This window comes from Schistocerca nitens, chromosome 11 (genome assembly GCF_023898315.1).
Source record: "Schistocerca nitens isolate TAMUIC-IGC-003100 chromosome 11, iqSchNite1.1, whole genome shotgun sequence".
NCBI classification, from domain to species: Eukaryota; Metazoa; Arthropoda; class Insecta; order Orthoptera; family Acrididae; genus Schistocerca; species Schistocerca nitens.
This window is the reverse complement of record NC_064624.1, coordinates 87,042,589-87,054,870: the sequence shown is the minus strand read 5'-3', so window position 1 is coordinate 87,054,870 and position 12,282 is coordinate 87,042,589. Positions and strand designations below refer to the sequence as shown.

Sequence of the window (12,282 nt, the reverse complement as noted above, 5' to 3'; positions counted from 1 at the left end):
AGTATGTTATAATCTCACTTCCAAACATGTCGCCTCCCCCCACTCTGTGTAGAACCACCTGATATACCCCCTTTAATTCTTGTCATGCGTCACAGAGAGTGTTGACAACATTGCAGCAAGAAACACAGAAGTAAATCACTTGCCTAGATCTAGGCTTTTATTGTCTTGTGCAGAAATGAATACTATTGTTGAGTATTTGTCCAATTTTAAAGTCAGTTCAATTCCAACTACAAATGCATTCGGGCAAACTGCAGTTTAAACACAGTAGATGTTCATACACTGAAGTGCTGAAGAAACTGGTATAAGCATGTTTATTATAACACAGAGATTTGTAAACAGGCAGAATACGGCGCTGCTGTCGGCATTGCCTTTACAAGACAACAAATGTCTGGGGCAGTTCTTAGATCAGTTACTGCTGCTACAATGGTAGGTTCCCAAGATTTAAATGAGTTTGAACGTGGTGCTACAGCCAGTTCATGAGTGATGGGACACAGCATCCCTGAGCTAGCAATGAAATGCAGATTTTCCTATACGACCATTTCCTGAGTGTACTGTGTACTGTGACTATCGGGGATCTGGTAAAACAGCAAATCTCAGACATCACAATGGCTGGAAAACAGTCCTGCGAGAACGGGAGCGACGACAACTGAAGACAATTGTTCAATGTGACAGAACTGCAACCCTTATGCAAATTGCTGCAGATTTCAATACTGGGTTATTAACAAGTGTCAGTGTGTGAACCATTCAGCGAAACATAATCGATACGGGATTTCGGAACCGAAAACCCACTCGTGTACCCTTGATGACAGCATGACACAAAGCTTTAGGCCTTGCCTGGGCCCGGTCACTGCCAACATTGGACTTATGATCACTGGAAACATGTTGCCTGGTCGGACGAGTTTTGTTTCAAATTATATACAGTAATGGAGACAACCTCATGAATCCATTGACCCTGCATGCCAGCAGTTGACTGTTCAAGCTGGTGTAGGTTCTGTAATGGTGTGGGGCATGTGCAGTTTGAGTGATATGGGACCCCTGATAAGTCTAGATATGACTCTGACTGGTGACACATACGTAAGCATGCTGTCTGATCACCTGCATCCATTCATGTTCATTGTGCATTCCGACAGACTTGGGCAATTCCAATAGGACAATACGGGGCAATTACAGCAGCACAATGCGACACCCCACACACCCAGAATTGCTACAGAGTGGCTCCAGGAACACTATTCTGAGTTTAAACACTTTTGCTGGCCATCAAACTCCCGATCATTATTGAACATATCTGGGATGCCTTGCAACGTGCTATTCTCAAGAGTTCCATCTCCTCACACTCTTAGGGATTTGTGGACAGGCCTTCAGGATTCCTGTTGTCAGTTCCCTCCAGCATTACTTCAGGCATTAGTAGAGTCCATGCCACGTCGTGTTGCGGCACTTCTGCGTGCTCGCAGGGGCCCTACGTAATATTCGGCAGGTGTACCAGTTTCTTTGGCTCTCCAGTGTAGAAAGCAAAAGTACTTGGTATAGATTACCATGCATAACAACATGATGAAATTTGCTGCGGGCTCAGTGCTTCCCTCCATGCAATCGTCATAGCTCTCAGCCAAGCTGGTGTCACTGTTCTCCTTCCAAGCTTGAGTAACTGTCAAAAACAGACTGCAATATCTGCTAGTATGCAGGTCATATGTAACAACGCCAACTAATATGTAAATAAAAGATTGCATTTAAGATTCCGTTCCACTCTCGAAGTTTTGCTCATCCCGCGATCTACTGCCGTCTGTCGGTACTATCTCCACAACAGGTCTTGCGACTGTAATTTATTTTTGCTTTGACAATTACGGTCTGTTTAATATGATCTACTTCCTTTGTTAGCCACGTCATTCTATATTAATTTTCTTTCTTGTTTCAACTGAATTTCACCAACGTGGTATACAGCTGAGTAAAATCAGGTAATGTTTTTACATGGTATTGTAATACATGAACAGTGGTCAAATTTCTCATTTGCAATCTACCTAGTAAATCATTACAGTGTCTCATAACCAAATAAAATTTTGATATGGTTTCTGAATCAACTTATGTTCTTTGAAGGACAAAAATTTCTATATTTGAATGTTATCTTTACTTAAAAAATTGCATTAATGTTTGTATAGAATATTTATACATGTATGAGAATGTTTATTGGAAACCTGTTAAAATACAACAAAAGCTTGTAAGTTGATATACTTTAATTCTATTTCCTCCTGTCTTTCACAAAACTGTCACGTGATCGTTCGAGTAACGTCGATACTGTACCGAGTAGTTCGGTGTATCGGGAACTCTCGAGCTTGTCAGAACGGATCATTTGCCGAGCCCTGCCCTTCAGAATTATTTAAAATAAAATTGCACAAAGCTTCATCTTCATGATGACCGCTGTAAATGTAATACTACTACTGTGCACATTACTAAACAATGTGATAATGGTGACCTCAGAAAAGTAGATCAATCAGCCAATTTAAGACAACCCTGTAGCTTTTGAATGACACATTTGGAAAGAAACCTCATCCTATAATTATGTAAATACTCTAGATGATGCAGGGTTTTCAATATGTTATCTGCTGATACATATTTCACCATGAGTGATCTGAAGATTGTGTGGTCAACTGAAATTAGTCTTCACATTTTAATGTTTTATAGTGCACGGGATCTAGACAGTAAAAAAGTTTGTACTGACTTGAGCTATTAATACCTGCTGGGTCGAGATGGAAACACAGTTTCCTTCTGTAATGTGTTTCTGTTGTTTTAGGGGAGGAGACCAAACAGCGAGGTCATCGGTCTCATCGGATTAGGGAAGGACGGGGAGGGAAGTCGGCCGTGCCCTTTCAGAGGAACTGTCGTGGCATTTGCCTGGAACGATTTAGAGAAATCACGGAAAACCTAAACCGGGACGGCCGGATGTGGGATCGAACTGTCGTCCTCCCGAGTGCCAGTCCAGTGTCCTAACCACTACGCCACCTCACTCGGCGTGTGTGTGTGTTTCTGTCGTGGCCGGATGACGGTGGGTCGAGTGGTGTCGCTAAATGACTGCCGCATCTAGGAGTGTGGTGGCTCATCAGTTTGCACGAGGGCCGCACTGTTTTGGAAGGTAGGCCGGCTTGCACCAGGACGTGGACAGTGCTGTGTCTACCCCTTTAATGTGGAGAGTGAGTGTGCTAGTGTTGTGTCCTGTGAATGGATTTGAGCCTCAGAAGGGCGGTTCTGGTGCTCCACGCAGTGGACCGTGTCAAAGGAAAATGTGGTACGTCATTGCCAGCTCTCTGAGAACAGAAGTAGTCCGTTTTCAGTGCAGTGTTGTTCCACTCGGCAAGTAAGTGTGGAGGGTAAGAATTGTAGAGGGAAACCTAGGTGTAACTACGGGAAGCAGGTCCGAAAAGATATACATTGTGGTAGTTGTGCGTGAAGAAGAGGTCTGATCGGGATACACCGATGTGGGAAGCTGCTTATCTGTTGCAAAGCCATTGTACAGCAGGCATGTGAATCGGTACTGAGGATGTTATGCCACCAGTTGTCAGATGGGTGATACTTTTACCGCAACATGTTTGGGACTATGTTACCTCATTATTGAGTGCTATAAGATATGGAAACCAGTTAAGAAATCACAATACTACACATACTGACCCATATAAAAATATTTGTATCTCCCTTTAATGTAACATACCATAAAGCTTCTGTGCCATTAGGCATCATCAGCAGTAAAATCCAGCAGCAAATGTGCATTGTCATACATAAAACTCTTCTCAGAACATCTCATATTGGCAGGTTACACTCTCGAGGCACAGTTTGCGTGTTAAATTGGACGACACTAGTGTCACTTTAGCGATATCTCCTCAGGGAACGGCAACAGATTTATTCGAATTAGTGGCATTAGGTTTAATGTTTTCAGTTGTCTTCCGTATGGATGCACACAATGAAACACAGGTGTAGTAATTGTTTTTAGAATTTTTAGAACTTTTGATTTTCATAAATTTTACAGTAGAAAGTAACATTGTTGAGGGCTCTGACATATGCTTTGCAGTCGAGTGCTATTTTTGGTAGGTGACAGCGGCAGCTTTAGTTTAACAACTGTGCCTTGAGAGTATAACATACTAACATGAGATGTTCGAGGAAGAGTTTTATGTTTGACAGTGCATGTTTGCTGTTGCCTTTTGCTATTGATGATGACGCCTAATGGCACAAGAGCTTTGAAGTACATTACACTGTGGGCCGACAAATATTTCAGTATAGGTCAGTAGGTAGAGTGTTGTAATTTATTGGTGGGTTTCCTTGTTTTATAGCACTTGATGAATGCGTTGTGGTAAAAATACCAGACATTTGACCACTCATGGTGTAACATACTCAGTACCATTGGGCTGCAGCGTAAAACAAAAGTCTTTTGAATGAAGACCACAGCAACATGCAGTTGATATTGATGAAGTTATAATAAGTGACAGATTATTATTATTCACGTATGGGCCCAGTAGGACCACGCGAGGTACAATCCATCAATGTCACGTTTGATGGTTGGCCTTTCTTTGTGCCCAAATTTGTTTCATCCTTTCAGAATGAAGTCTCTTTCTTTCATCAGACCACGGTGTTCCAATCTGTTTTCTAATCTGTGGCAGATTATTGACTGATTTCTCCTCCCCCCCTGTTGACTTTCATCTACACTCTGAACTAATGAGATACCTATTAATTGAATGTCCTTTAGCTGTAGCAGAGAAAGCCTGTGGATGCAATTTCTTATCTACTACAGTTGATAGTGAGTGAATTGGAAAATACACATTGTATTGAGTCAAAATTCTACTGTGCAACAACCGAGCGAGGTGGTGCAGTGGTTAGACACTGGACTCGCATTCGAGAGCACGACAGTTCAATCCCGCGTCCGGCCATCCTGATTTACGTTTTCCGTGATTTCCCTAAATCACTCCAGGCAAATGCCGGGATAGTTCCTTTCAAAGGCCACAGCCGGCTTCTCTCCCCGTCCTTCCCTAATCCGATGAGACCGATGACCTCGGTGTCTGGTCTCTTTCCCCGAAACAACCAACCAACCTACTGTGCATAAGTGTACAGGTAGGCTAGCTTGCTAGCTCTGTGAAGCTCTTTGCAAATGTTGCCATTGTGTACAGGGATTTCATATTGTTAGGAAATTATTGTTAAATGTAGTGAGTCTTGAAGATGATTTGCACATCGTTCAAATGATGTAATGTAAATTGTAAATTGCTCGATTACTAGAATCGAACACAACTGTCAATAGGTGCAGTTAAGTGTGTGAGTAGTGAGTTTATGTGTGTGTGTGTGTGTGTGTGTGTGTGTGTGAGAGAGAGAGAGAGAGGGGGGGGGGGGAGAGGGAGGGTGGCGAGGGGGGGGGTTGTTCACCCTTAATTATGTGGGATTTGAAGAAGGGAAGAGAGAGATATAGAACTAAAAGTACTGTCTAATTGAACTTTCCCAAAAATTTTGTAATGCAGGCTACATTCGATATTTGCTTTTCACCACGATAATGTATCATACTAATAGGTACAGACCGTATTTGCGTGCTGCCTATTGTGGATAATGAAGTCATAAATATTGTTTGATATCACATACAGTTGTACTGTTGTCCATAAGCATTGCCATCATACCAACTCAAATGCTTCTTGAAAGTTTAGAAATAATCTGTTCAGCTGTTTGGCCCAATCTGTGGCTCTCACAATGTCATAAGAGAAGAATGAAATTTGGGTTCTGCATTGCTGATCCTTCTGGAATCAGAGCTGGTTGACACAGAGAAAGTAATTCTGTTAGAGACAGCCATTGTAATGCTACAAGACATAATGTAGGGTAAGTTCATATGACTCTGTTGTGGACTTGGACTGGTTGCCCATCCACAAATGGGGTCTACTTAGCAGCACGATCACGCACTCTCCTGTCAAAATTGTGTACAGTTAGTACCAATTGTTCGTTGGTAGGACTGAGGGTGTTGCTCAATGTGTAGTTGCGTATGTTTCCTAACTTTGCATTTTTTATTTTAGTTGTGATTGAGCTCCCTTTTCTTTGGATTAAAGTTAATGTTAACTAGTCACTTTTAATATCTAGTGTACAGAGATACAGGTTTAATTCTTTTTTCAGGCGTATTGTAAGGCAGAAGAGCCTGTGCTGGTCTCACTTGTCCCAGTGCTTCTCAAAGAAGAACATGTGGTAAGTTTTGTTATTAAGACATCTGCATTTGGTAATGAATTGGCTTAAGTGGAGACAATAATGACCCATGATGTATCTTAGAAGATAGATTGAAGCATACATTTTAGATAGATGTGTTAAATCTCTGACACTGTGGAATGGAATACACTATTTAATATATCAAAAAAATTAATCAATTTTTGAAAATATAATGTAATTGAATAGGTAAAAAATCTACTCACCAAGTGACGGCAGGAGGAAATGTACAAAGATATTGAAATCTGCAAGCTTTCAGAGCCAGTGGCTCATTCTTCTGACAGAAGAGTTGAAGGGGATGGAAAGAGGGGTGAAGGAAAAGGTCTGGTGAGCTTTAGGCACCAGAGAGGAGAAGACACTGATTCCAAAAGCCTGCGGATTTTAATACGTTTATATTTTTCTCCTGCTGCCACTGCTCGGAATGCACTATTTGGAATTCTTAAGTTGTCACGCATAAAATACAGGGAGCGAAAAGAAATGTCTTGTACAGAAACAAGACTGCAGCTGTAAGAGTCAAATTGCTGCAGCGCACCTATCACGGACAGGGCAAGTAGATTGTGTTAAGAGGGCATTGCCAGTGGCCGCACCAAAACGACACTTGCTGCACGCTGTTGGCATTGGCATTAGGCGATTGAGGCTGTGTTCCACTTCTGTGACCCGGCCGAGCAGCCAGTCGAAAAGCTGTAGTACTCTGCACACTGAGGATTTAAGTTCGTGCTATGGTTGCAGAAGGCAGTGACATTGCCAGTCTGGAACTGTCGAATTCACCACAGCCGCTGCCGTCCAGTTTGCCGTCCACTGCCACTCGCAACTGAGATGTCGCACGCCCTAGGAACGGTCTCCACCAGCTTGGCGTATCAAATGCGTTGCCACAGTTGTGAGCAAATCGTTTCTGAAAAACAGAAATTTTTAATATTGAATATTAATTTAAATCTTTGGGAGTCTTTTGTGAACGCCTTTATATGAAGTATAGCCTTGTATGGAAGAGAAATTTGGACGGTCATCATTTCAGGCAAGAGGAGAAGAGCTTCAGATATGTCATACTACAGAAGGCTGCTGAAGATAAGTGGTAGTGGATAATTAGTGAAGTAGTTCTGGATCAAATTAGAAAGAAAAGAAAATTATGTCACATCTTGGCTAAAAGAGGATGTATGCTGGGGCATCAAGGGATTGTCATTTTGGTGATGGAGGGGATAGGGTTAAAATTGTAGAGGAAGAACAAGGTTTGAATACACTAAGCAAACTGAAGTGGATGCAGGTTGTTGTACCTATACTGTGATCAGGAAAGAGGCTTGCCAAAGATAGACTTCACGGAGAGCTGCCTCAAACCAGTCTTTGCGCTGAAGACCACAGCAGTGTTGAAACCCTAATTTTGTATGAAAGGTCAAATTGAGTGAGTTCACCATAATGTTCCAAGCTATAGTGTAATTAGTGGCTGCTTAGAATGTGTGAACTGTTTCAAGAAGTGTTTAGGCCATACGGTATATAGTGCCGCACTTAATGCTGGAAATGGGTACTGCACTCAAACATGGTGGCACCAGAAGTACACATTAATGGCCGCACAGTAAAGGTAACACTGTTTGTAGCATCTTCCACTGTGTAAATGTAAAACAAACTGTTGGCTTGTTTTATGAAAATGGAAGTTGCTACACACCATATAGCGGAGATGCTGAGTCGCAGATAGGCACAACAAAAAGACTGTCACAAATAAGCTTTTGACCTACAAGGCCTTTGTCAGAAACACACACACACACACACACACACACACACACACACACACACACACACACACACACGACTGCGGACTTTGGCAGCTGAAGCCACACTTATTCGTAATATATCATTCGTTCTGAATTTTACATTGTTTGATGTTGGCTTACCCCCCCCCCCCCAATAGTGTTCATAAGGAGTTGTCCTCTGGGAGAAAGCACGTAAAATAAATAGCTATGGGCACCCACATGGGGTCATTCTATGCCAAACTATTCATGGGCCATCTAGAGCAATATTTTCTAACTGCCCAGAGTCCAACCGCTCACCATTTCAGATTCATTGGTGACACCCTCATGATCTCAACTGAGGGTGAGGTCACCCTAGCCACATTCCCCCAAAACCTCAACACCTTCCTCAATGCTAACCTCCACCTCAAGGGTAGCTTCATCAGTACCTCTGTCCATACCAAACCTTCCAAACATCGACAGTCCCTCCACTTTGACAGCTGCCACCCATTCTGTACCGAGAAATTGCTCGCGTACAGGCTAACCACCCGTGGTCATCCCATCTGCAGGGACGAGCAGTGCCAGAGCAAATATACCGAGTATCCCACCGAGACCTTCGCAGACCGAATTTACCGTCCCAACCTTTTACAGAAGCAGATCTCGCATACTTTGTCTCTCCAGCCATCTACCACCTCCTACTTACTCACCATCTGGCTACAGAGCAGCATTCATCTCGTGCCTCGGCACCACGTACGACTGGAGCAACGGTTTTGACTACCTCTCACTGTGCCCTGAAATAGACCTAGAGGTAAGACCTATCTCCTACATTCTCCCAACCACATACTCCGGTCAGACATCTTCTACCCCATCAGAGGTAGGACTACCTGTGGAAGCAGTTTTTCTGAACTGTGCAGGTGGGAACTCTGCCTGCAATATATCCTATATTACCGTAACCCCCTTGGCCTCAGCCTTCATTAGTCCCTGTCCTCCACTTACCTATCCCCTTCCCTGCTCTCACTCCAGCAATACACGGTCCTCTATTCCACTAACACACCCATTAGTCACTAGTCTTTTTCCCCATCTCTTCTTCTCTCCTCCTTTCCCAATCGCCTCCCCTCCCATCCTCCTCCCCCCACCCCCCCACTCCCCACACATACAAACCTCCCAACTGCACCTAAATGTCCTACCCTATCCCCACTGCCCCCTTACAAGCTCCCACAAGCAACACGACACCTTCCCCCACCCCACTCTGCACCCCATGCCGCCTCCTTACCATCACAACTGGATAGCTGCTCCTGTCGGGCGCATATACGACTCAGCTCAGCCACAGTGGCCACAGGTGGCAGAGAGAGAGAGAGAGAGAGAGAGAGAGAGAGAGAGAGAGAGAGAGAGAGAGAGAGAGTCCGTCCGTCCGTCCGTCCTCTGTATGGCTTTTCACAATATTGTTAAAATAAATAATGTTTTTATTCAGGAGAAATGAGCAGCAAGAATATTATGTAAAGTAGAGAGATGGTGGTGCCCCTTGCAGAGGCTGCTTTACGGATCTCGAAATTCTTACACTCACTCCCTGGTACATTTATGTCACAACAATTTTTGTTGCTTATGATAAAAATTTCCTTCAACTGAAAAGTGATTTGCACAGGTTCCTTTGGGTCTAGTATTCGGAGTTAAGTAACGTACTCTGGTGCAAAGGATTTCAACATATACTACAAACAGAAAGCAAAGATATTTGGGCAGGAACATTTGGCAGTTGATAAGAAAATGGGAAACATTCCTTGTTGGCCATTCCTTCTAAAATTATCTGAATCTGTAGATTTAAGAATTGAAAATTCATATTAGCTACATGACAAATAACAATGTTCATAGGAATCTATATCTACATCCAGATTCCGCAAGCCACTGTATGGTGCATGTTGGAAGGCATGCTCTACTACTACTAGTCATTTCCTTTCCTGTTCTAGCTGCAAATAGAGCGAGGGAAAAACAACTGTCTATATGGCTCCATGTGGCCCCTAATCTCTCTGAGCTTATCTTCGTGGTCGTTACAAGAACTGTACATTGGCGGCAGTAGAATCGCTCTGCAGTCAGCCACAAATGGTGGCTCTCTAAATTTTCTGGATAGTGCTCCTCAAAAAGAATGCTGTCTTCCCTCCGGTGATTCCATTTGAGTTCTTGATGCATCTCCATAATACTTGATTATTGTTGAAACATATTAGTAACAAATCTAGCAGCCAGCTTCTGAATTCCTTCGATGTCTTCGTTTAGTCCGACCTAGTGCGGATCCCAAACATTTGAGCAGAGCTCGAGAAGAGGTTGCACTAGTGTCCTACATGTGGTCTCCTTTACAGATGAACCTCACTTTCCTAAAATTCTCCCAATAAACCAAAGTGGACCATTCGCCTTCCCCACTGCATTATTCATTCAATTTCATATCGCTTTGCATTACACCTAGATATTTAACTGACACGAGTGTGTCAAGCATCTCATTATTTGTAAACTGTGGGTTTGTTTTTCCTACCCATCTGCATTAACTTACATTTTTCTACATTTAGAGGTAGCAGCCATTCACCACACCAACTAGAAATTTTGTCTGAGTCATCAACTATCCTCCTACAGTCACTCAACGATGGCACCTTACTGTACACCACAGCAACATTAGCTAACAACCGCAGACTACTGTCCACCAAATCATTTACATATGTAGGAAAACAACAACTTTCCTGTCACACTTTCCTGGGACACTCCTGTCTCTGATGAACACACACCATCAGGCACAATGTACTGGGTTCTGTTACTCAAGAAGTCTTTGAACCACTCGCAAAATCTGGGGACCTATTCCATATGCTCGTACCTTCATTAACAGTTGGCAGTGTGGTGCCGTGTCAGATGCTTTACAGAAATCTAGGAGTATGGAATGCTGCATGACAAACAATTTTGTGTTTTAAACAGCACTGTTGTGACCTCTCTGGTTATCTCAGGGTGACTGATCATAGGTGTACACTCTGGTGTTTTGCTGTGTTGTCGTTTCCATCTCGTGCACAATATTTCAACAACTGGACGAGCCTTCTTCTTTAGGTGCTGTGAGTTTTACTGTTTTGTGCACTTGCTGGGTGGACTCCACTCCACACAGTCTGGTTGGAGTCAGGGAAGTGAGTAACAGCAAAACTCGTAGCATCTGTGGAAGACGGCTGCGTGAGATGTCGAAATATTGTGCATAAAATGTAACTGACAACTTGGCAGAACGGCCGGTAGCACACAGTTACAGATTTTGTTCTTAGGATCTGCAGCTGTTTTCTTTTAAAACTGACAGTGTAATCAACTGAATGCACTCACAGAAACAGCAAGTGTCATATCGTGAAGCACCAGTCTGATACTTGTCAACCTTCACGGTGATGTTTATCGTGTAACAGTTATTTCGTGATTAAAATTTCATTCCATTTTGAACTTATTCATCAATAAAACCTTATCTGGTTTTGATGGTGTTCCAGTAGAGTACTAAAGATTTATTCTCATAAAATAAGCCTGGTATTATTGGAAATATGTAATGCATCAACTGAGTCAAGACATTTTTCCAAAGAAACTGAAATACACCATTGTTAAACTCCTCTTTAAGTAAGGTGATAGGAGAGGTCAATAACTGCTGACCTGTTTCATTGTTGACATCATTTTCCAAAATGCAGTTGAATACCAGCAGCTGCCAGTCTTGTGATGGCTTTTGTTACCACTGGGAAGTTGGCATTGGTGATGCCAAGTTTCCAGACAAGGTGTGTGTGTAAAGACCTCTTTCACAGTTTTGGTAGCACTTGATTAATAGCTATTGAGCTCACAAAAGATTACCTTTCTTTTAGTGTGGATCATCCAGTAATATTCAGCAGCATTAAGCCAGGAATCCAATCATCTAAGCACAAGGTGGGGGAAGGAGGGGCAGTGAAGGTGCTCGTTCCTTGGATTTCTGCACCTGTAGCGGGACGTTCACATTAATTGTTGTGCCACAAGTAATTAATTTTCCTACATCGGAGCAATTTGATCACACCTCTTCTGCAACTCTGCGTAACGCATGCACGAGTCAAATGACATAAACCATACTGCGGTAGAGAATTTGAAGCCCTCAGCTGCTTTAGCCGTGTATGAAGCACCATCTGTTGCTAGAAGCAAAACATTTTCTCTGCTCACAACATCTTGTCACAGTAGCTTCACAGAGTTGTGAAACAAAATGGCAACTGTTGAAATTTGTACTCTCTCTCAAGAGCTTCACACATTAGGAGGAACATTTTTCCAGGCCTGTCAACTTTCAGAACACCCCATAACATCTGCAACATAATGTCCACCCACATTGGTACCTTTGTATAGGGACGTTGATCTT

The 12,282-nt window shown here is 42.8% G+C and overlaps 1 long non-coding RNA gene across 17 annotated transcripts in view; it reads left to right on the top strand.

Annotated features, from left to right (window-relative positions):
• Nucleotides 1–12,282, top strand: part of LOC126212898 (uncharacterized) — a 1,289,673-nt gene that overhangs the window by 1,212,084 nt on the left and 65,307 nt on the right. For 9 of the 17 annotated variants that reach the window (XR_007540978.1, XR_007540972.1, XR_007540971.1 and 6 more), the window contains one exon: nucleotides 6,121–6,189. The exons of the other annotated variants lie outside the window; for them this stretch is intronic. This is a non-coding gene — a long non-coding RNA (uncharacterized LOC126212898). The remainder of the gene's footprint in view (nucleotides 1–6,120; nucleotides 6,190–12,282) is intronic. 17 annotated transcript variants of the gene reach the window in all.